We start from the raw sequence: 27,322 nt of genomic DNA, 5'->3' as shown, positions 1-27,322 counted from the left end.
TCTGGAGAAAAAGATAAATTTCTCATACTCCATGTTGAACACCCCAACCAACTCTTAGCCTGTAACAGAGTGAATTGGCATTGCCCGGGCAGCTAACATCATTACAATTGTAACGTAATGTATTTTAGTAATAAAAGTTTTATATTATTATATATATATACTCTAGTGAAAATGTGTGTGTCTGTCTGTCTACACTTCCCTACTAAATAACTCGGTCAATTTTCGGTCTACAGACTCGAGATTTGACATAAGGGGTACTGAGATTTGGGAAAATCTTTTTAATCGGTTTTCGGCCCAAAATTTGACTGTTAAGGGGTCAAAAAGTTCAACGATTTGACCTTTGAGAACTCTACCAAATTCCTCCACCAATTTTGGGTCTAAACACTTGAAATTTTAGATATAGGTTACTTGGACATGGATCTAACTTTATAATTTGATTTGAGCCCAAAACAATAAATGTTAAGTGGTCAAAGTTTTTAAAAGGTTGGCATCTGCTGTCTCTACCAAATTACTCAGCCAATTTTTGGTCTAAACATTTGAAATTTTACATAAAGCGTATTCAGACATAGGGCAAGCTTTTTAAGCGTTTTTTTTTTTTTTCTCTCTGAAAATTTGGCTTCCAAGAGGTCAAAGTTCCAAAGATTTTACCGTTGTGGTCTTTAGCAAACTATTCAGCGAATTTTGGGTCTAAAAATTTGAAATTTTACATAAAGGGTATTCAGACATGCAGCAAGCTTTTTAATTAGATTTTTGACTGAAAGAGTTGATCTTTGCAGACTCATCCAAATTCCTCCACCAATTTTGGCTCTAAACACTTGAAATTTTAGATGTAGGTTACTCGGACATGCGTCAAACATTTTAATTTAATTTGAGCCCAAAACAATAAATGTTAAGGGGTCAAAATTGGGGTCAAAGTTTTAAAAAAGTTGACGTCTGCGGGTCTCTACCAACTTTTTTCTATAGTAGTTAAGGAAACCTATTATATAGAAAGGCATTACCATACATATACACACTTTTTAATATATACTTATGCACATAAAGTTATGAACAGTACATAGGGCCTGAGCAAAGCTGGGCGGAACTGTTGGTATATTTAATGTTATGATATATTATAATATTAATAAGAGGACAATTTCTTCATTTTTTTTTAAGAGAAAAAAATATCATTTCTTACATAAATAATAATATAAACATATAAAATATAGATATATATATATAAATATAAATAATAGTATAATATATATTTATATTATTATTAATGTAAGAAATAATAATTTCTTAATTTTTTAAAGAGGAAAAATGTCCTTTCATGACAAAATAAAAGTGTGGAAATATAGATTTAAAAACAAATTCTATAGACACTAATAAAAAATAAAACTCATCTAAACAATTTATGAACTTTGATTTTATGTAGAGTTTATGAAGTGCTACCTTTACAACACTCCACTCTATTCCTTGTAACAAAACAAAATCTCCCGTGAAGGTTGATTCCGATACTTTCTAGCAAAAGAGTATGAAACTCAATGGTGTCTTGTAAGAATTTTATAAGTGTAGCTTTCTCTGGATCGTTTATGAAAGCAAAACCATGGAATATAAAAGGTTTGTATATTTCTATGGATAGGTTGGAAGGGTTCTATATATCTAATCTCGAGAAAGAATGTTTTTTAAATTGTTTTGCATGAGGTTGGCAAGTTTTATTTGTTGATCTGTTTTTTGTATTTTGCATTCAGATATAATATGATTACTTCTACCACAATATCTGCATGAAATTTTTGATGGATATATGTCTTTTTTCTGTAAATAACTTTTATGAGATAAGTTGTTAGGGTGAGACGCAAGCAATGGTCTCTTATTTGAGTGGTTATCGGTTACTTGAGTCTTTTCATAACTCTTTTTTAGTGTTACATTGTGGGTATCTGCGATTATAGCAGCTTCATTAATAGTTTCTATTTCATATATCATCTAGGTGTATTGAAGTGTCTTTATCAACACATCATAATTTTCAATTTTTTTTCATTTTCTGAATTTTAACCTATAATCCTGGTATTAAATCATATGCATTCAATCTAGTATTTTTCATTTTGTCATAATCTGCGGTATCTTCTATGTCAAATGTGTCTGCTGTTCTTCCAGTTAGGACATATTGCAAAGGTATTGGTCAAATCTCATAGAGCCATTCTAAATTTGTAACTATTTTCTCAAAAAGAGTAGAGAAATATTTCCCTCTTTTTTTCATTAAATGATGATACTCATTTTATTTTCCTACATCGAAAATTATATTAACAGAAAAGTTATTTGCATTTTGGTGTGTGTTTTCTAGTTGTAATCTTAGTTTTTCCAACTCTATTTTTTCTAATTCTATTCTTTCTTGCATCTCTAATTTTGTTTATTTCTAGTTGAAAATGCAAGTTATCATGGTCATCTGTTTCAACACTACATTAGTTCAAAAGGTTTCTCACTATTAATTCTTTCGCTATAATATTTCCACCTTTTTCATAGTTGAGTTTATATCTAACTAAAATAGTAGAGACTATTTGTAAGAGCTCTAATTTTCATAATTTGTTATATTCTTCTTCCAGTTTGGTTAAACGTAAAAAATCTTCTATGGAAAAAGGCATGTTTTATTTTATTTGTATTTTCTATTTTAATTAATTTAATAAATATGAATATTTCTTCTTACCAGGTTTATTTATTTTTGTTTTCTTTCCTTTTTATTTCTTATTATTTTCCAAAGTTTGTTATATTCTTTATTTTTATTATTTATTTGTTTTGTTTCATACTTTAGTATATATATTTTATTTTATTGTTACAAATGCTGTGGTAATTTTGCATTTTAGATTTTGTTATTTTAACTATGGAGGTTATCTCCCTTTGATTATATCAGTATCTAGCCTTTTCTATTGATTTTAATTTTTTAATGATTACAAATGCTGTGGGGTTTTTTCTGTATTTTTATCATTGACTGGACAGTTATTGTTTTTTGTAATATTTTTATTTTTAAATATTCAAAATATTTAGATTTTATTTATTTTTCATTTATTTTATTTAATTGATTTATTTTTTCTCTGAACAATTACAAACCCTAATGTTTTGTTACATTAATTTTTTCAAAAACAGCCTACAGAAAATGGACTCTGATTTATGAAAGTATGAGAGGTTATGAAAAGGAAGGATTGTAAAGAGATAGCTCCGAATTTGAGGGTATCAAAACCAAAACAAAATATGATGAAAGTAAAAATAAAATAGATAAACCCCATAATTTATTATACCATACCTATTCACACTGAAACACTTATCACAATATTCTGTGGATCTATATTAAAAAAACCTTGTTAAACTTTGTGACATATTTCCATTCTATGAAGGTCATACTTTGTGGACCAGGCGCGAACGCAGACCCCACAATTTTAATGTACCAGGTTCTGCCAGATCAAACATATCCATTCCTGTGTCTAGATACATCTTCTATCATATATGATCAGTTTTCTATAATAGTCAACCGTATAGGAGCCTATTTGTGACCAGACACACACACCTTTAGCTTTATATTATAAATATATATATATATATATCATATATATATATAATATATATATATAATAAATATATATATATATATATGTTTATTATAATATATATACAATATATATATAATATATATATATATATACATAATATAATATAAATATATAATATATATATATTTATAACTACTTAATTTACTCACATAAAATTAATATACGAAAGGGTAGATTTATGTGTAAACTTTAAGTATTTGCTTCAAAAGTGCTCAATACGTAGGTAGAGCTAGTTAGTAATTCATAAAAAAATATATATGGCGATTAATCTACACTGAATATTCCGCGTTTCATTCACTCTAGGACTCTTCAGGCTTATGCGCTTTAAGCCTGAAGAGTCCTAGAGTGGATGAAACGCGGAATATTCAGTGTAGCTAAATCGCCGTATATATTTTATAAATTACTATATATGTATATATATTATATATATATATGTATATATATTATATATATAATATGTATACAATATATATAGATATATGTATACACATATATAATATATATATAATATATACATATATATATATGTACATATATTGTATATATATGTATATATATGTATATATGTGTATATATATGTACATATATTATATGTGTATATATATGTATACCACGATCAGCCGGTCACTGGGGTGTGACCGACAGATGTGTTATAGTAAATGTCTTAAAGCGGTCTCATGAAGACATGAAGATGGGCCAGTCATTAGGGTCTGAGTAACAAGAAGAAAATCATACCTGAGATGTTGGTCTGGGTGTGGCTCCTTTCTTTTCTCAAGATGATCTCTTCACCCTGGTGGCATTCTGGTGGGAATCTTCATCTCTTTGTCCTCAGGGCCGCCTTTTGACTTAAGATATTTATGAAGGCATTCATGGCAGACACAAGAAAAATCACACGCGACACAATTGTAATATACATAAGATATAACTAACTATTTTATTTTACATTAGAGATACAATATATATTACAAAAAAAAATTTACAATTCATTTTTACGATTAAAAATGGATAATAGGCTTTTCGAAGCTAACTAAACTACCCTAACTAGTGTTGAGGGAGGGGGTGGCCCCCCTCATTTACGGAGAGACAGTCTATGCGTCCTCACATCATGGTGGTCGTGCAGGAAAGAGACAGAAAGATAGTAAGGGGATTATGGGAAGGGGTTTCTCTGTATCTCTACGCTCATGGACAATTTACCACCCGTCCATGCTGCAGAGTGTGTTAGAAACAGTGGCACAAGGAAATAGTGCCACATCCCTCCCTATGCTATCCGAAATTTATGAGTATTCATAAATTTCAGAAGTCCCTAATTTTCCGTGAATGGTGCGTCAACCGGCCGTCAGCAATCAATGTCCCCATGCTCTACGTTCCATCAGGAACTCAGTGAAGCAAGTTATTTTTTCCACCAGGCTCCTGGTAGACTGGTATACTGCTTCAAATACCAGAGAGGGTAATCATCCTCGCCCTCCATCGAGGCAATGACCTCATGATTTCAGTTACTGGATTTACACTTTCTTAAGCAACCAGTATAATATTTTTTAACAAAGCCGGATTTTACGTGAGTTCATCACGCCGACCTATACGTATTTCACTAAGCCGGATTGTACGTGAGTTTATCACGCCGACCTATACGTATTTCACTAAGCCGGATTGTACGTGAGTTTATCACGCCGACCTATACGTATTTCACTAAACCGGATTCTACGTGAGTTTATCACGCCGACCTATACGTATTTGACTAAGCCGGATTCTACGTGAGTTTATCACGCCGACCTATACGTATTTGACTAAGCCGGATTCTACGTGAGTTTATCACGCCGACCTATACGTATTTCACTAAGCCGGATTCTACGTGAGTTTATCACGCCGACCTATACGTATTTCACTAAGCCGGATTCTACGTGAGTTTATCACGCCGACCTATACGTATTTCACTAAGCCGGATTCTACGTGAGTTTATCACGCCGACCTATACGTTTTTTAATTTAGTCTGCATAACATTATTTTCGTAACTGGATTTACGCTCCCTTCAGCAACCAGTATAATGTATTTTAACCAAGTCGGAGTTACGTGACCTCATCACGCCGACCTATATGTATTCCAAGTTATTACTTCAGTTACTGGACTTACGCTCTCTTCAGCGACCAGTATAATGTATTTTAGATAAGTCGGGGTTACGTGACCTCATCACGCCGACCTATATGGATTTAGTAAAACCTTGGTCTTCAGAGGTTCTAATCCAATTAATTCTGTTAGAGCAAGGAGTCTGCCGCCGAGCGACCAATAAAAACTATCCACCACGGAATATTTATTAATTATATAAAGAATTAATTAAGAAGGGCACTCAGCCTTCATGAGTTAGAATACTCAATTAGGGGGAAAAAAATTCCAAAAATAAACAATTCAGAAACCTGGTATACATTAAATCAATGAAATAGGGTGTTAACAATTTTTTTTTTCTTAAAAAGAAAACACTTTTTAAAAAATCATTTCAGAGCACCTCGGTCACAATTAGAATTTGTTTACACAATGCAAACGCATTTCAGTTATTACATTCATAATTAACTTTTTCCCAAATTTCAGGGTACATTTAAAAAGTATATGTATTTTTTCAAAACTTGATTTACAAAAGATCATTAAAATTTAATTCCAAAATTTAAAAATTATTTCAAGTATTTTGGTTCATCGTTAAAATCAATATATGTTAGTTAACTTCTTTCCAAAGTAATTCATTTATTATTATAAAAACCAATCTTCTCAAAAGGTCATAAACTTCGAATAGACCCATTTTTCGTAATACAATTCAAAAATTATTCCAAACATTTGGTTCATTATTAAAATTAATCTTCCGAAAAGATCATAGAATATTCATTTTGAATCAATTCACCCTTCACAATGAGATTCAGAAACATCCCAAATTTTTCATTTCGTAATTATTATTTTTAAAATTCAGTGTACATTTAAAGTTATTTAATTGATTCTTAAAAATTATTTCTTCTTTTAGACCATTATCCAGGTCATTTCGAATTCAGAAACTTTTCATGTTAATTAACTTTTTTTTCAAAGTAATTATTTTATCATTTAAAAGCAATTCTTTTCCTAAACTCACTCACAAGGATTATTTCGAACTAATAAACTCCCGCCACACCTGGGAGTCACATTAGTTAACGACCAGTTCTGTATAGTTAACAGCTCGAAAAAATTAAAGTTTCAATTAAAGAGAGATCTTTCTAGACTGAGGAAATCTTTTTTTTTTCTTAATAATTAATTCAATTTTACGTATATACTCCTCAGTCAATATTTCAGGGACCCCTATCATACGGTCCAATTTCAAATAAACCTTCAATTAAAGAATTTGCTCGAATAATTCTTCCTTAAAATCATCTAGAGTTCAGGAAAATCTCTTTCGTTAGTCAAACAATATTTCCTTAGAAATTATTAAAAATTCAGAGAATATTCGAAATATAATAGCGTAATTTTTTCTTTAAGAACAACTATGAACATTTCAGAGAACTCTTAAAAAATCAACGTAATCATGTAACAGTTGGCTTTTCCAAACACTCGAAGACTTCAAAAAAGTACTTTAAGTGCTGTTTGAATAATCGTCTCAGTTTTTATTTTTAATAAAAAAACAATTGAAGACATCATTTAATGTAATTTAACGAAGCATAAATAATTTTGTTCTTTAAACTTGGTAGAAAAATTTAAAAAACTCCAAGTTAATTCGTTATTATATGCCCTCCTGCAATCAGCCATGGGGGTTTAGCTATACAATCATTAAAACACAAGAGTAGAGAGAGAGAATGAGGGGGAAAGAAGGGGATAGAGACAGAGCGATGCCATTACACACCCTACCACCCCCATAACACTATTACGTAATCTCACAAAAAAAACTCTTCGATTTTAAAAGTCACTCTCTCGTCCCCAAAAAAAGCTTGCAGAGGGTGAAAGAATGGTAGACAACACGAGAGGTGGTGAAAGAGAGGAAGAGAAACAGAGGCAGGTCGCATTGTTCCACCACCCATCCCTCAACACCCTCACAAACACCATGACGAGGTCATCTTCGCTTCCTTCCTATGTGCGGCCATTGTTTCAAACAAATGAGTGACAGGTAGACATTAAACATTTCTACGAGTTTAAAACAATTAACTAAATAGAAAAACAATCTTATTTTGAACAATTTTGTTAAAGGCATTCTCACACAAAAAAAAACGTTCACATTATGTAATCCACATTTTTAGCAATCCATTTTTTCTTTCCTTTTTTTTAAACAGACAAATCAAAATTAATAAAAAAAAACATAATCAAATCAAAAAAACCACATATGTTTCGGCATTAACTGCTAATCTAACCCGAAAAAAAAACACATCAACTGTTCATGGAATAAAATGTAATGTAAAAGTTCTATTTTTTTCAAATCTAAATCTAACACTTGCAAAGTCAAAAGCAATTTTTTAAAAAGTCCTATATCTTTATAAACCTGAAATAAAGATCAGATAAAAAATGTTAGGTATCCTTTATTTTCTTTCCTTTTTTTTTTTTTTAAATTTATTTTTCGAGCTTCGTGTTTGAAGGATTTTTTTCTTTTTTTTTTTTTTCATGTAATAACAAGATGCATAGATATACACACATATCGATATATATCCGGAGAGAGACAGAAAGAGAGAAAGCGTGAGAGAGAAAGAGATATTGCATATTCTAGAGACACTTTTTTTTTTCTCGTCTCTGTTTTTTTTTTTTTTTTTGTGTGTGGGACACATTTCTTACTTTTTTTTCGAAGGGTTACTTTCAATACTCTTTTTTTTTAAATCGATCTTTTGTAAACTGCCTTTTTTTTTTTGTAGGTGCAAGACAATTTTTTGTCCAGGTTCTGAATTTTCCTTTTTGAGTGCGTTTTTTTTTTTTTTTTTGTGCGCGTGTGTACTGGTCTGCCATTTTTTTAAAATTTTGCCAGAAATAATAGTTTTTTCCGTTTTTAAAGACCGTGGACCATTTTTTTTATTCGATTCGTCTAGTGGTCGTTATTTTTGGTTGTGCCGTGGGTTTAAGAGTCGAAATTATTTCCATGCTGGGAAACAATATGTCTTGGTCATAGTGCATAATTTATACTGCGACACAGATGCGACGAGATCCGTCTGGTAATTAACCAGGGTCAATCCTGCGTCTTAAGGCAACCATTTATACCACGATCAGCCGGTCACTGGGGTGTGACCGACAGATGTGTTATAGTAAATGTCTTAAAGCGGTCTCATGAAGACATGAAGATGGGCCAGTCATTAGGGTCTGAGTAACAAGAAGAAAATCATACCTGAGATGTTGGTCTGGGTGTGGCTCCTTTCTTTTCTCAAGATGATCTCTTCACCCTGGTGGCATTCTGGTGGGAATCTTCATCTCTTTGTCCTCAGGGCCGCCTTTTGACTTAAGATATTTATGAAGGCATTCATGGCAGACACAAGAAAAATCACACGCGACACAATTGTAATATACATAAGATATAACTAACTATTTTATTTTACATTAGAGATACAATATATATTACAAAAAAAAATTTACAATTCATTTTTACGATTAAAAATGGATAATAGGCTTTTCGAAGCTAACTAAACTACCCTAACTAGTGTTGAGGGAGGGGGTGGCCCCCCTCATTTACGGAGAGACAGTCTATGCGTCCTCACATCATGGTGGTCGTGCAGGAAAGAGACAGAAAGATAGTAAGGGGATTATGGGAAGGGGTTTCTCTGTATCTCTACGCTCATGGACAATTTACCACCCGTCCATGCTGCAGAGTGTGTTAGAAACAGTGGCACAAGGAAATAGTGCCACATATGTATATATTATATATATATATATTATATATGTATATATTATATATATGTATATATTGTATATATATGTATGTATATATTATATATATATAATAAATATACATATATAATATATACATATATATATATTATATATATGTATATATATTATATATATAATATATATGTAATATATAATATATTATATGTATATATATATAATATACATTATACATATATAATATATCATATATACATATAATATTATATATATAATATATATAAATATAATATTTATATATAATATATATAGATATATAACATATATATATATGTTATCATATATATAATATATATATGATATATATATAACATATATATTGTATATATATATTATATAATATATATATAATATATATATACAATATATATAATATATATGTATTATATATAATATGATATATATATAATATATATTATATGTATCATATATGATATATATAATATATATATGATATATATAATATATATATATGATAACTATATAATATATATAATATATCATATATATTATATATATCATATATTTATAATATATATATATTATATATATCATATATATTATATATATCATATATTTATAATATATATATATTATATATATCATATATATATATGATATATATAATATATTATATATATATCATATATATTATATATATTATATAGTTATATATATATTATATATATCATATATATATATTATATATATGATGTATATAATATATATATAATATATATATGATATATATATAATATATATATTTAATATATATATATAAAATATATATTATATATATAATATATATATTATAAATATATTAAATATATATTATATATGTATGTATATATATATATATATATATATATATATATATATATATATTACTATTAAAAGACAAACTAAAAATTCTCAAACTTTGTTAAGCTTTATTATTGTTTGAATCAATGAAAGTGTAAATGTTAGACTACATAATTATTGTTTGGATTATTATTATAATAAGTATTATCACTCCTCCTCATCTCAAAAATATACATTCATTGTATGAAAAAAATGGAATGGTCCTGGATTTATTTTTAAAAAAGTAATAGACTTGGCGCCGTTTGCATTTTGAATTTCTAACGACTGTGTTTGTTGGAAAAGCAAAAGAAAAAAAGAAATATTTTTCAATATTCACCAATAACATCCTTTGTAGAATACACCTGAAGATGGTCAGAGATTACATCGGTCGAAACGTTGTGGAAAAAACAGCTAAGATGAGAATGCAAAAAAATAATTAGGGTCTTCTCTGGATATATCCCTGCCACACGAGAAGCCATCTTTAATGTAGGCACATATTCCATGCCCATAGCGATCTTTGGGGTCAGATTTAGATGTTAAGTTAGAGTATCCATTAATTAAAAACTCATCTAGGGAGGTGGTCAGCCCTGTTCTAGTTTCGCTTAGAAAAAATATGTCTAGTTTTGTCTCCTGTAATTGGGTTTCAACCTCTGGAAGGTTGGAACATAGACCCCTGACGTTTGAGAAGGAGACATGGTAGTAGGGATCTACGTTGGAGAATGGGATTCTAGGTTTATTCGTAGTTTTTTTGTTTTTTTTTTGGAGATATTTCATGTTGAGGATTTTGGGATTTGTGGAACAGGTCAGCATACATCGTTAGAGCAGTACAGAGAGGGAAAGTAAGAGAGAAAAGACGGGAAATTCTTTTTTTTTTTTTTTTTTTTTTTGTAGCACATGACAAGGTAAAGCCGTAACAATTACCCACTAGTATGGCGTCGAGAGGCCCCACCAGAGACTACTGCATGGTCCAGAATCTATCCACCAAGTGGCAATACAGCAGCTCCAGTACTTTGCACCTGCTGATAGGACAGCCTCCTTAGTGGTTAATCCAAGGTTCGGGTCCCTGACTATCAGGCGTTAACGTCAGCCCAGATGAAAACGTTTACCTCCAGCACCCTTACTAGTGACATGGCCGCAAGGATAGACATAGAAACAGAAAATTTCCAGCATCTTAGACTACTGTTCACAAAGTACTACCGACCTGGGAAGCAACTTTTTCTTCACCCTTTGTCAGAAACATCACTCATTGGAAATGAGGACTGGGGGACAAAAAAGGAGAAGCGAGAGTTACTGGAGTTGCCGATAACACATCCACTGTATTATCTACTCTCCATTAAAGAAAAAAGGTAAGAGGGACTTATTAATATCTACTTAGTATAAGTCCTTTGCCCCATTCCCAGTTTAGGATAGTACTTGAAGATAGTTTCCCCTCGAATATTAATCCGTGGAAGTTTTTTTTTTTTTGCTTTAGATACCTCGAGGTAGAAACTTCTGGCATCACCTTATAATTAGGTTCCATTAATGGGAATTGTGAAGTCGGCTTATGTTTTTTAGATTGGAGAATCTTATTTAAGGACAGGTTTTGGGTAGTACCAGGCATAATTGACAAAAAAGATTTAAAAACAAGAAAATTAGCAGAACAGTATAAGTAGAGTTAAGTTGTTTCTAGTTTTAAGTCAAAAATGCAATAAGAAAAAATAAATTAAAGTAAAATAAAATATAAAATAAAAATAAGCAAGCAAATTATATATATATATATCTATATATATATATCTATATATATAAAAATGTAAATGTTGGTTCGTTCGGAGTTAATTGTCTAAAAAACCACTGGACGGATGGCTTCCACGTTTTGGTATAATATGTTTACTATATCCATGTGTGCTTTTATATATTTCTTTTTAATTATAACATTATACTTAATTTTTCTATGATAAATAGCTGGATTTCTTTGTACCGAGAGGCCATTTTTTTTATTTAGGGACAATTATTTATTACCGCTTCCTGTCACGTGACCAGTGTTACAATTTTAGCGGTTTTCCTGCTAGATCTGGAGATTTCGTTTACAATCTAGCGGGAAATTCTAGAAAATCTGGAGGTATTTGGCACCCAGACACCCGCATTAAATTGCTTGAAAATACTTTAAAACATAAAATAAACTCATTCATGTAAAAAAAAGTAACATTTATTGCCTTTGGTAACAATTATTTATTGATTATTTGTTTTGTTTTTCACCTTTTTTTCGACTAACCATTCTTAAATCTCACTATAAAATCGATTTTTCCAAGTACATTTTAGGTGGGAAGGGGTTTGTATTACTGTACACATAGATTCGAAAAAGTTGTCAAAAAACAAATATCTTGCCTTTGATAACATTTATTTGTTATATAAGTTACTTTTCTGCCAAACTGGCTAGCGATTTTCTGGAATTTCTTTATCCTGATCTCGCGGGTTTTTTTTAAATCTCAGTTGACAACATTGCATCACTAAAAAAACACCACAGGCTGTGTTTACAAAAAACACCACAGAATGTGTTTAAAAAAACACCACAGAATGTGTTTACAATATCGGTAAATTTTCAATGGGTTTATTGATAATGTAACCATGTGATTGAACTTTAAATTAACCACACGTGGTCGAAAAATGAATGCCGACGCTCAAAGTGTATACACATTTTGATTCGTCCCTTTACTTAAAAATTCACCAAAAATCAGGAAATTAACGAATTTTAATGAAAATTGCAGTATTTTTCAAATAATGATCGCAGAATATAATGAACTAATTATTTTTACTTAACTCTTGGTGAAAATGTTTTATTTTGTTTAAACAAAAAATACCTTTACTAAAGTTATGGTTTTCAGTAGTAAATAAAAAACGCAAGAATTTATTTTTGCTTTTTTTAAAGCATCGTAATTTGTAACAGTAAAAAATAATTTTTACAGTAACATTACGAAAAAAAGCCCCTAAAGTCCGTATTAATGTATTCGATATAACTCGAAGAAAAATGAATTATCGGATACTATTCAGGAAATTAAAGATTCAATTAGATTCCTATTTCAGTCACCTAAATTATTTAGGGTGAAATGTGTTTAGGAATTTATAGCCAAACCTAAATATTTTTTTTTGGTAAATATCCAGATACGCTACTACAGAACACCGACCACTCTAATTTGTTGGGGGGGGGGGATGTGATGTTGGGGCGCGCGTAGCATAAACGGATGCTGCAAAATGGTGGAAAGAAGTTTGTGGGTTCAGGGGTAAATACTATGCAAACGGTAAATTTGACCCAAGTTTGACTATCAGATTCATTGTCAGCGACCTCAATTACCTACAAAAAAACAAATTAGAGTGGTCGGTGTTCTGTAGTAGCGTATCTGGATATTTACCCTTTTTTTTTCTTGCTTAAAAAAATAGCATTAATACAGTAAGTTAGGTAAACTGACTTTTTCGTTTAAAAATGGAATTATTTCCCTTTCGTTATTAACTTTTAAAAAAAAAAAATTTTTTTTTTAATAAATATTTTGTGGGGTTTGTAGACATAGATTCGAAAAAGTTGTCCAAAAAGAAATATATAACAAATAAATGTTATCAAAGGCAAGATAAGTTACTTTTCTACCAAACTGGATATATTTTTCGTGTTTTTATTCAATGTAACATGTTTATTCAGCTCGAAAACCATACAGTGTTTACCGATGTATTGGAACATTCAAGATGGCGTCTGATTCTCTCTTTAACACGGAAGTGTGTGAAAAGATGTTATAAATAAAAAACCGGATAAAATCCTGTTAAAAACTCGCTCAATATATGTTACCGTGACATAGGTTGACATATATTCGGTGGGTTTTTAATAGTATTTTGTATAGTTTTTTTATTTATAACACCTTTTTCCATACTTACGGTGTTAAAGAGGGTGTGAGACGCCATCTTGAATTTTCGAATACATCGGTAAACACTATGTTTTTCGAGCTGAATAAATGTTACATTGAATAAAAACACAAAAAATATATCCAGTTTGGCAGAAAAGTAACTTATATAACAAATAAATGTTATCAAAGGCAAGATATTTGTTTTTTGACAACTTTTTCGAATCTGTGTACAGTAATACAAACACCCATTTTGTGTTTTATATACAGAAAGTACAATTGTTGAATGTTACTGTTTTGATTATATTCGTTTGGGGGGGGGGCACAATTAAAAAATTAAGAAAGATTAAAATGAAGCGAAATTTAAGTTTCCGTTCCATTTTTACAACAACCGTAAAACAGTGCATACTCAGCAAGTTTTATCATAATTGAAACACATATTGAAACACTAAATCAACATTTTATTTATTTTTTTGCATAATTAATGATGGAAGTATTTTTCTGTTTATTTTCTTAACATCTGTTAAAAAAAAATAAATAATTTGTACATTCTCTTGAAAAAAAGAATCAAACTTTTCTCTACTTTCACATGTGTTCCATTTTAACAAACTGAGCCACAGCAACGCGTGGCCGGGTACAGCTAGTATGTATATATATATATATATAGTGCAATAGCGTAGGCATTATTAACAGTTATGGATAAGAGTTAATCATTATTTCTAAACTGCATTGTTCATATCTAACTCTGACATAAATAATATTTAGTTATTTCCAAGAACAATGACAATCCTTCTACATTCCTAGAATTTCAATATGTATTTTTTTTTTTTTTTAACTTTTCTTACTGGGTTCGAGTCTAACTTTTTCCAAACTTATCTAGTTTGCTCTTTTACTTACTGTCCCTTTTTACATAACACTCCTTCCCTTCTCATTTAAAAAAATGTATGCATTTTTAAATTCTAGTACATTTTTTTTACAGAAAGATCAGACATCATCATGAAAAAACTTTTTAGTCAACTCTTTTCCAACTGGCTCCCGAATTATTTTTTTTTTTAAGACCGGAATCTCTATCCAATCTTCCTGGCACTCTTCTTTTGGGTGTAGAGTATACCACCTATGATCCATATCAGCTGCTTAATCCAGCCCTCCTTATGCTGTAACTGAGGTCCCATTTTACCTCTTCACCAATTCGACTACTCTTTGTCTAAATGTGTCCTGACCTTTTTTTCGCATGGTTGTTCTACTAATTAGAGCTTTGTCTCATTTTCTATTTTATTTCTTTTGGGACATACATCAAAGCTTATTAACTTATATCTTGATAATTAGAAGCTAACCATAATGATTTATCTTTTGATGATACTAATTCACTCAGATTTCCTCGCTTAGATTCTTAGAACTTGACAAAGACAGCAGAAAAACATCACCCTTAACTATATAACCCACTTTTCCTTACGCCAAATTAGGATTTGCACATTGAATTTTAACTATAGCGAGGAATTTTGTGATTTTTCTTCCATCAGTGCCCAAGATCCCAAAACAGGGCTATCCCGCATATATTCATCTCTAAAAAAAAAAAAATAAGGTTATATCTTTTCTTCCTACATATTTACGGCATATTTTACTTTTTCTCTCGTATTACTTTGAGTGATTTGCCCTTCTACTGACTTTCTTTCGTCATAGATGATACCTCAAGACTTCTTGTATCTTCCAAATGCATTTTTAACTTATTGTGTCGAGATTGACCATTTGACTCGAAGCTGTTATTTGCAGCTTTCATTAAAGCAAAACAACATTGCAGATGTCCATCTGTTTTTTCTCTGGGTGCATCCAGTGCTGTTTCCTGGCAAGTAACTTTCTTGCAAAAAAAGTTATGAACAAAAATGAAAAGAAAAGTTCTATCTTTTGGCTTATCACACCCAAAAATCTCTCAAAATACCCATTTACATAATTCTTCTCTTGTCCCCTTCTCTAAAATTTAAAATTTGTCTAGGCCAACCATTTGTTTAAATCATCTTTTCATTTTTTTTCTTATAACTTGTGTTTTTCGTTTTAATTTACCCTTACTTAATTATGCTTGAATTTCTGATGACAAATACAATACGTTTATGCATTCAAATTTTTTTTAACAATATTTGTTCAGACATGTCAACAATTTTCTCCAAAAAATTACGATGAATTGTTATAAATTGCATGTGAAAATGTTAATGTAATGATGTATCATTACATTAACATTTTCACATGCAATTTATAACAATTCATTGTAATTCAAAATATGTTCTTCTAGACATCAAAAGTTTAATATAACTTCTTTTCAATTTTTTTCTGAAGAACTACATCAATAATAAAAGTTCTGTTAAACACTGGAATACAACATTTCTACATAATCACTGGACATCCATATAAACTCAACATTCAACATTGTCCTGTTTTTGTAAAAAAAAACAAAAAAAAAAAACACCCTGAAAGCTGAAAAGTTCACTATACTCAGAAAAATGCCTTTCATTTTTTTTTCATCTTTTTTGTTGACAATAAAAGTACTTCCTTCTCCTCATGACACGCTGTTTTAAAAATACATTTCCAGTCAGTTTGCTACTGTTACAAATTTTGAATGTCAGCTTAAATTAAACAATACGACATTTGATACAAATTTCAAAACAATAAAATGAATGACACCGATTTCTTTTCTTTACTCTGTGTGTACATAAAAATGCATTCTTCTTTTTTCACGTTGTGTATGTACTTCAAAACAATTTACAAACCGAATGTCGATCTATTTCAATGATATGACTCTCTTTCTTCTTAATGTACTTATGGACCAGTATCTTTTGTTTTTGCATTTTCATGTGTGTTTGTTTTTATTTATGTATCATCTTTGCTTTATTCAAATCTTTTCAAATCAAGTTATATTTCTGTTGATTGCTTTATTTTTATATATTTTTTCCTTGACATTTTGTGTGTGGTTTTCTTTTTCGAATCATTTAATTTAATTTAGACTTTTATTCTGTTAATTGTGTTTTTTTTCTTTGCGGCATATCATATCGTCTCTTTTTTTTTTTTTTAATACATTTTTTTCATGTGTGAATGTATGATTCTCTTCTTTTTTTCTTGATATTTTGTTTATGCAAGTATTAATCGTCTAGCATTTTTTCGTATCTTGGGACTCTATTTTTCTTTTACATCTAGTTTGTTAGGACCATTTTTTTCTTTTTTTTCTTCACGTTGTGTTTGTGGTTTCCCAGATTCGTTACCTCCCTTGAAAAGGGGACTGATTACGGCAACCAAATTCACAATGATGTTATGTAGTCGGGGGGGGGGTCATATCGGAGACGCATCATACAGAAAATGAAATTACATTTACATACTGTTTACATCACGATATCACGATGACGACTGTGATGATTCTTGGGGACTTCATATTATACGGATCTGAGAGGTATGATGCATCATCATCATCATCATTCTTCTTCTTTTTACATCAGAGGGGAGAGTCATTACTTAATGATGATGGGAACGGACGGGACAGACAGTTTTTTCAAGATGATAGATAAAACAAATTTACCTTTTCCTTTTGGTGGAATGACAACAGACAAAGACAGCAGTTTACAAATATAGATGATTATTCATACCAGCTGGTGGTGATAATGGTCAGGGATTCAAGCCTTTATGACTACATGGTCTCCTCTTTTCCGCTTCGCCTCCTAGGGGCATCAGCTCTCACAAAAGTCGCTCTCTACTGTCTCTTTACGCTCTCTAACTAACTTCAAATCTTGTCTAAATATATTCGGAATCTTCTTTCTTGATGACATCAAAGCATGTCTCACCACATTGAATTCATTCACATGGATTTTACATATGTATGACAAAACACGTTTCTGGAAAAGAAATTCCTCAATTGAATTGTATCATGGAACCTATTTGTTAATCATTATTTCTAAACTGCATTGTTCATATCTAACTCTGACATAAATAATATTTAGTTATTTCCAAGAACAATGACAATCCTTCTACATTCCTAGAATCTCAATATGTATATTTTTTTAACTTTTCTTACTGGGTTCAGTTTTAACCTTTTCCAAATATCATTTTCAAACTCATCTAGTTTGCTCTTTTACTTACTGGGGTCTGTCCCTTTTTGCATAACATATATATGTTATGGGATATTTTATTTTTAAAGTTTTAGCCCTCACAATATATGTTATGTGCAAGATAATGTCTAGGGGTAGGTAAATATATATTGAAAAAACTTAAAAAAAAAAAAAAAAGAGTTTAAGAGACAAAAAAATTTTTTTGAAAAGATAAGCAATAAAAACAGAAATTTATATCAGTAAAAGGGAGGTAAATCAGTTTTTTTGTTAAACTAGCATTTTAGCAGTGAAATAACCGAGTTTGAGAAGATATATTACTTTGGTCAGAATATAAGATCAGAAAATCAATATTTACCAAGAGTTTGGTTCTTTGTGAAGGTGTTTGTTTTTGTGAAGGTGTTTGTTTCAGGAAATTCTTTATGACTGGATTTTATCTCAGGAAATTAGCCGCAGTCATAAATAGTTTAAAGATCATCCCAACTTAGTGTTCCTTCTAAGAGCTGATTTAATAACTGAAGTCAGGGTCATTCCGTGTCAAATCATCCAGAAATATGGGATTTTGAAACCCATATCCCCAGATCTGGCTGCAGATAGACAATATAGGAACTAAGAAATCCTGAAAATTTGAGCGCATAACTCCTAGCAGTTACCGATTTAGAGCATTTTTTGTTTTGGCGTTAGTCACATCATGTGACGCCCGGGCGACAATTTTGTGATGTCATTTCTTTGAATATTTTCTGAGTGGAAGATCGTATGGTTCTAAAAATTCATACAGGTAAGTATTTTGACCCAAGGAATCCAAAAATGGCATCAGATTTTCTCAAAAATAAAGCCTTATAAAGATATTAAGGGTTTTTGGATTTTTCTGGCATGATAACACATTACTTTTTTTCATATATTTTTTTAGACACAATAAATTGTCTCTGGACCAAAAATGGTTAAAAGTTCTTGTTTTGTTCACTCACAGTTTCTGTTGAAAGTCGGGTTAACATGTGTTAAACTTATGTCACACCTTAATTTTGGAATAAATTTTGGAGTGAGCCAGATGCTAAAACAGTTAAGTTTTTGGTAACAATTTCAACGATCTAGCCGTCTTCAAGATTAATTCATGAAGGTTGGAAACACCAAGCCAGTATGCTTTTTATAAGAAGCCAGTAATAGGATGGTAAAAATCTTAAGAAACTTCTTAATCAAAATTGTTGGCTTGAGATATCAAGCCAACAATTTTGATTAAGAAACTTCTTGAGAATCTTTTTAACCCTCAAAAAAGGGGGAGGTCATTTTGACACAACTTTTTAAACTTTTGCTTATATTTTCCTGAAAACGTGATTTTTTTTTTCGTTCTGATTTTCTATATAGCTTCCTGAATATTTCTGAAAAAATCAAATTTACAAAATAATTTTTCTTCAGGGGTGTCCTTGAGAGTAACCCCAATCAAATTTTTCCGAAATTCCAAAATAATAAATGACCTAAAAAAAAAAATAAAAAAAAATATAAAAAATGTTGATTATAGCAACAAAACTTGACAAAAAGATTGGTTTTCTTGAAAATCAGCATTTTTCTAAAAGATCACAAGATTTCTTTTGACCATATATCTTGAAGTCACTACACATCAAAAAATGCAAAGCACGGCTAAATTTTGTTGATATGTGATCTAAGAAGACTAAGGAACACAAAGTTATAAAATTGTTTCAATTTCTTGTGTTTCTTGTGTACACATTTTTAAGCTCTGGGTCAAGTTGACCCCCCCCCCCCCAGTCCACTGCGTTCCAGAAAAAACCCATGGTTTTGCAAGGGTTAAGAAACAGATCCTACATTACCTTATTGGCTCGCATGAAAAAAGTGAAAATGGTATATTTGTACCAGAAAACCCCAAATATTGACATCTACATCATGTTTACCTTACAAAATACCTTACAGATATCCTTGAACTACATTTCCAGAGTACTTGACAAATTTGATTAAAAACACTGTTGGAACTATGTATCAAAAATTAAGAAACTTCTTGTGCCAGGAGGCCAACTCATGTTTCTTATAAAAAAGCATGTAAGCAAAATGTAATGCAACAAATTTTCTTCAGAAAACTGGATTACTTACGAGGCTTGCTCCATTGGTGTTCAACTCAATTTGAGTGTCACAAGTTTGACTATAATTGGTCCAAGGGACTTGAGAATCTATCAGACTTGGAGCAAGGAATTGTTGAGACATTGTTGTAGAGAGTTGGACTCAAGGAAAATGAAGGTGAATTATCAACCATTTGCTTCCATCACAAATAATATTTCCAAAATATTGTTTGTGATGGAACAAAATATTGTTTGTGATGAAGCAAAGACCACAAAGTGTTGTGGATTTTTACAACACAAGAGGTCAAAGGTGAACGACCGATATCTTTGCAGATGGCAAAAGATCTAGAGGCAAGAGGGTATAAGGTCACTTTCTTTGTTGTCAGTGCACAAAGAAATATGTGAGTCTGATAGTTGATGACACAATGGATCTAGACTACGAATATGTGAGTTCTATTAAAACTTCACAAAACACCTTGAATGCGAGACTGGTATCAATGGATGTTTCCCTTGTAGTTCTACACAGTGTTACTTCTCATAGTGTTACTTCGTCAAAAGGAAGTTAGAACAAACTGTTGAAACATTCAAAAGTGACATGTCCATGGTGATAAAGTTGGTGTTGGTGAACTGACTGTGCAGAATTAATGCCCAGTGAAACAGACATCAAAGAAAAAGCAACAGAACTGGATCAATTACATTATCTGATGAAAGAGAAGTTAAAGAGCGCTTCAACTCCTGATCAAATCAAAATCATTACACTTGCTACTGATTTCTGATCTCATGAATACAACTCCAAATTCTTCAAGGTATCTGAGTATGTTGTTCAGACTACCAGACAACTGACAAATAGTATTTTGTCAAAACTTAACTCGATTTTTCCCGGAGACAGTCGACGTGATAATACAAATGTATGAGAATGACAAATACAGCCGCCAAATACCAGGCAAAAAGGACTTTGTTAGTATAGGGTGTTCGCAATTAAAAATGCTTGATAGTGTGTAATTTGCATGAACTGTGTGTTGTAAGTGGTGTGTTTTAGCTGGATCTACACATTGTGTTCTGTGATATATGCCAGAATGTAAAACTTCTTGTTGATGCCATGAAGTCAAACATCACTTACAAAGATTTGATTTCAAAGTTAGTTTGTGATTCTTCTAACAAAGAGTGTATGATGCATCGCTCTGAAAATCGACCTGGTAGAGAAGCTTCGCAGAAATATTGGATGAGGTGCTGTATGACCCTAATGAAAAGTTCCATTCTAGTCAATGTTACACAACCGGCCATGCAACATTAACATACGCAGAATATAAAGATCTGTTGATTGACACCATTGATAATGTTACGAGTCATTCATATCTAACAAAATGCCAAGCCAGATACTTTAATTAAAAGAAAATGAATCTTTGTTCCAATAAGGTTCTTGTTAATTATTTTATGCATTACTTTGCTACGTTAATTATTTTTGCTATGTTCATTATTTTATGTATTCTTTTGCTACATTAATTATTTTCTGCATTATTTTGCTATGTTAATTATTTTATACATTATTTTGCTACGTTAATTTATGCATTATTTTGCTACGTTAATTATTTTATTGATTTTTTTGCTGCATTAATTATTTAATGCATTATTTTGCTATATTAATTATTTTATGAATTATTTTGCTATGTTTATTATTTAATGCATTATTTTGCTACATTAATTATTTTATGAATTATTTTGCTATGTTTATTATTTTATGCATTATTTTGCTACATTAATTATTTTATGAATTATTTTGCTATGTTTATTATTTTATGCATTATTTTGCTATATTAATTATTTTATGAATTATTTTGCTATGTTTATTATTTTATGCATTATTTTGCTACATTAATTATTTTATGAATTATTTTGCTATGTTTATTATTTTATGCATTATTTTGCTATATTAATTATTTTATGAATTATTTTGCTATGTTTATTATTTAATGCATTATTTTGCTACATTAATTATTTTATGAATTATTTTGCTATGTTTATTATTTTATGCATTATTTTGCTACATTAATTATTTTATGAATTATTTTGCTATGTTTATTATTTTATGCATTATTTTGCTATATTAATTATTTTATGAATTATTTTGCTATGTTTATTATTTTATGCATTATTTTGCTACATTAATTATTTTATGAATTATTTTGCTATATTTATTATTTTATACATTATTTTGCTACGTTAATTATTTTATACATTATTTTGCTACGTTAATTATTTTATACATTATTTTGCTACGTTAATGTATAAAATAATTCACGTAGCAAAATAATGTATAAAATAATTAACGTAGCAAAATAATGTATAAAATAATTATGTTTCTACATTGATTATTTTATGCATAATTTTGCTACGTTAATAAGTCTCCTGTGCGTCACGAGTAAGTTGCTGGAATCTGTGTTAAATACAGAAGTAATCAGCCATCTCAGTAAAAATAACCTTCTTAGTGACCCACAATATGGTTTCTGTTCTGCTAGATCTACAGCAGATGTGCTTACATATGTGCTTAATAGGATTAGCGAATCTCTCAATGGAGGCAACCTTTCTAGGGCAATTGCTCTTGACATATCGAAGGCCTTTGATAGGGTATGGCATAAAGGTTTACTTCACAAGATCTTCAGCTACGGTATAGCTGGAAATGTCTTCTCAATTATTAAATCATTTCTTTCTGATAGGTTCATAAGAGTAGTAGTTGAGGGGCAAAAATCAGTATTAATGCTGGAGTCCCTCAGGGGTCCATCCTGTCCTAACTCTTTTCCTGATCTACATTAATGATCTTCCAAATCACATCCTTACATCATTCGTAGACATTTATGCTGATGACACTACCATTTATGGTAGCAGTAAACGACCAAGTTCTCTCTGATTCTCTCTCCTCTGATCTTGAGCATGTGGTACAATGGGGAAAGGAGTGGCTGGTTACTTTTAATGTATCTAAAACCAAGCTTCTATCTTTACATCATAAACGTTCTGATCCACATCTGTCATCAATTGAAGTGAATGACTCTCGCTTTGAAGAGGCCTCAAGTTTTGACAGGCTTCTGGGCTTGACCTTTACTCCTGATCTTAAATGGAATACGTACATCAAATCTGTTGCCAAGGCCGCTGGAAAAATGGTGGGATCTTTCTATCGATCCAGTAGATATCTCACTGCTGATGCAATTCTCTATCTATATAAGAGCCAGGTACGTCCAAGGATGGAATACTTTTGCCAGATCTGGACAGGAGCTGCTAGAAAGGACCTGTCCTGCCTTGATAGAGTTCAAAATAGACATTGTAGCCTCGTAGGAGATGTCCTTTTCTCTTCTCTTCTGTGAGATAGAGATTGCAGGGATGTTATTTTCATGAAAAGTGTTCGACTGAGCTTCAATCTATGGTCCCCCCTTGCCAAACTTTCACAAGAAACACTCGTCTAGCTGAAAACACTATCAATAATTCCCCCCCCACTCTTTATCTGACTGACGTAGATTCCATAAACAAAGCTTCTTTCTTAAAGCTGCATGCCTGTGGAATTGCCTTCAGTTTTCCTGCTTTCCAGCTGACTACAATATGGTCGTCTTCAAGTCTAATGTAAACAAGTTCTTGATGAGCCATTCAACTTGTTAACAAATTTACCGAATTTAACCCTTATCCTCGAGTGGCCTCTTGGCCTTGATAAGTGGTGATGCCTATGTAATGTAAAAAAAATTATTTTATACATACCAACAGTCAAAATTGCTACGTTAATTATTTTATACATTATTTTTCTACGTTAATTAACGTAGAAAAATAATGCATGAAATAATTAATGGAGCAAAATTATGCATAAAATAATTAATGTAGCAAAATTATGCATAAGATAATTAACGTAGAAAAATAATGCATGAAATAATTATCTTATGCATAATTTTGCTACATTAATTATTTTATGCATAATTTTGCTCCATTAATTATTTTATGCATAATTTTGCTACGTTAATTACAATAATTAACGTAGCAAAATTATGCATACAATATGCATAATTTTGCTATGTTAATTGTATGCATAATTTTGCTACGTTAATTATTTTATGCATAATTTTGCTACGTTGATTATTTTATGCATAATTTTTCTACATTAATTATTGTATGCATAATTTTGCTACGTTGATTATTTTATTCATAATTTTTCTACGTTAATTATTTCATGCATAATTTTGCTACATCAAATATTGTATGCATTATTATGTTACGTTAACTATTTTCTGCATTATTTCGCTATTTTTATTTTTTCATGCATAATTTTTCTATATTAATCTTTTGTACAAATATGATGGACTAGTGCTTGATATATCAAGGAAGGACTCAAAGATTTTGGCATAGGAAGTTGGCTAATGGATGATAATTGGGTTGATCACCAGAATTTTTGAAAATTGGTACCACAAACAATCTTCCAGCAGTCAGAAAAGCAAGATTTGCTAAGGTATTTGTTGAAGAGTTTGGAAAGAACTGGAGCAACCTCAGTAGAGCATGTGTATTTTAATAGTATAGCAGGAATGAAATCAGAGCTATACGCCTTCAACGTGTCTGTTTTGTATGATTAACATGGGAACCTGTGGTTTCTGTCTATAATGGGAAATTTAGGAAGGAGTGGAGTTGGAGGCAAACTGCTGAGCAAGCAGATTAACCTTCTTGGTTGCTGTACAAAAAAACTTGTGGGAATTGTTGATTGCTCATTATTTACTACATTGTTAATTTTCGAGAAATTGCATTTTCCTAATTTCTGAGACAGTGCGCTTTCCCTTATCTGTGGATATTTCACTCTTATAATTATTTCTAGCATCTATATATTTTGTCTATTTGTACTGGATTTATGTTGAATAAACTTTGGAATGCATGCTGTCTCTGAGTAATGGCAGCTGTATAAGCTGAACTATTGGGGAGAGTGAGCTTTGTTATAAAACTTCTGTGTGGGTACATACGCTTCAATTGCTGCTTTGAACCATTCAGTAGTCTCATTTGCATACTGTTTTGTAGGAAGAGAAAAGATACTATTCTATAAGGCATCTCTGATGTGATCCCTGATAGTTTTCCAGTCAGTATTTTTGAAGTACCTTGTTGTTTTGAGCAATGACTCTTCAACTTGGGGTTGAGAGTTTATGGTGATGTCTACCAATATCACAACATGATCAGCATTCCCGAGTGGGCTTTCGGCATTTGTTACACAATTTGTTAGACAATTCTTGGGAACTCTGGTAAGACATAGGTCTAGAAGTGCGGCTTGTTGATCCTGACAATCTGGCATATGGGTCGGGACTGTGTCAAGGATGGTATATAGTAAAGTAAGGTGTGATGCTACCTCGTCTGTAACTTGAAAAACTAAGCCAATCACGATGGTCGACATTAAGTCATCAAATACATGTACTTGGGCACTAGTATCTAGGAAGAGTGATATATCTATGCTATCAAAGACATGGTTCATTAGGGTACAGTCCTGGGTTGAGGGAGAATGGTAGAAAATGATTAACGCTGTGTTGCAGGTTTAGTTTAAAATACATGAAGACCTAATCATCTGATTCTAGTTTGGATTCTCTAGTCAAGCAGAGGGTGTCATGAATATAGATTCCAAGTTCGTGCATGTATCTGTCTGGGTCCTTACTGCAAAGTGGTAGATAACCAGACATGTTAAAGGGGAGGTTAGTTTCACTTAACACTAAGATATCTAAGAAGTTTGCTACATCATCTAAGTTAGTTGTAAGTCCACAGATATTTTGGAATTCAAGCCTCACGAAAAGAAGTGAATTGGTTTTGTTTGATTATGTGTCTGGTTTGATCATATTTTGTTTTGGCTGTCATTTTATTTAATAATTTCAATTTTAGAGTGAGAGGTGCTGAACAAATTACATGCACACACAAGTAGATCATCAGCTGACTCACATTGATTATGGCGTTGGGAAAGCCCACTTGAGATAGTTTCAGAGTCTCTTTTCATGCACAATATGGTACTACAACTATCCTGATATTATACAACTAAACGCTACTAAAGAGTTAGGACTCCTGTACTGTCAGTCAAAATACAGCAGACTGTCAAACTAGTACTCTCAAACCTGTTAGAGAAATGTGACCCAGTCCAATCGCCTGAGCATACATGACAGATAAATATTATGTAATGCTAAACACTGGATATCTCTGCTGAGTCTCTATGATCACACCTCTGTGCCTAGCTAATAAACAAAAAATTTATTTGAATCACTAGCTGTAAAAAGGTTGTCTCTCTCCTCTTGTTACTGACATCATACTACATCATGGCATCAAACAAAGTTTAACATCAGAGTTTTCCTTCTAGATGGATAACTTGATGCGATTACATGATGAGAGGTACATCAGCACCGAGAGAGGTAACCCTGCACCTGATTTCTGAACTAGATATTTCTATCCCCTCCCCCGGCATAGATAGTTAGGATTAATTGAGTTAGATAAGTATCTGCTTAAGAGTTTCACTCCTCCATGAAAAAATTATAATAAAATTAAAGATAGGTTCCTCACTCATTATGAGTGGAAAGTGGGGGAGGGGGGTAAAGTATGGGGTGTAAACATTAAATTAGTATATATTAATTATATTTAAAGGTATGAAATACAATTGAAAGGTTACTAAATATGTTAATGATTCAAAATAACATTAGAATTTTTCATTTTAGTTTTCATGCAAAAACAGACAACACCGCTGCATACTTTACATGGTAGAAAAGAAACAAATTATCTTTTGGCAGAATACAACTATTTAATTTCTATTGTATTTTATTAGTAAAGTAAAGAAAGGAAAAAGAATGAAAAACCACTTAGCTGTGAAGATCCTTCGTGCCACTCCATCCTGAGACCTGCCAGCTTGTTTTAACTATTGCTTTCAAGTAAAGTCAAACTTCTATAAAGAACGGAAAGCAAACTACAATTTGCATTTAGGCAAGAGAGGGGGGGGTATATTTTTTTTAAGACTTGACTTTTTAAATAGCAAAAAGAAACATTGTTTTGTAATG

The 27,322-nt window shown here is 31.1% G+C and overlaps 1 protein-coding gene across 5 annotated transcripts in view; it reads left to right on the top strand.

The window, feature by feature from the left end:
* Positions 1–27,322, top strand: part of LOC145254891 (uncharacterized) — a 223,877-nt gene that overhangs the window by 174,094 nt on the left and 22,461 nt on the right. Inside the window, exon 9 of one of the 5 annotated variants that reach the window (XR_013863829.1) lies at positions 24,631–24,771. The exons of the other annotated variants lie outside the window; for them this stretch is intronic. The gene's annotated coding sequence lies outside the window, so the exon portion shown is untranslated. The remainder of the gene's footprint in view (positions 1–24,630; positions 24,772–27,322) is intronic. 5 annotated transcript variants of the gene reach the window in all.

The sequence above is a fragment of the Euprymna scolopes genome, chromosome 30, assembly GCF_053919585.1.
Source record: "Euprymna scolopes isolate OS-2025 chromosome 30, ASM5391958v1, whole genome shotgun sequence".
Classification (NCBI taxonomy): Eukaryota; Metazoa; Mollusca; class Cephalopoda; order Sepiida; family Sepiolidae; genus Euprymna; species Euprymna scolopes.
Note: the sequence above shows the minus strand (reverse complement) of the source record. Positions and strands in the feature narration are given on the sequence as shown.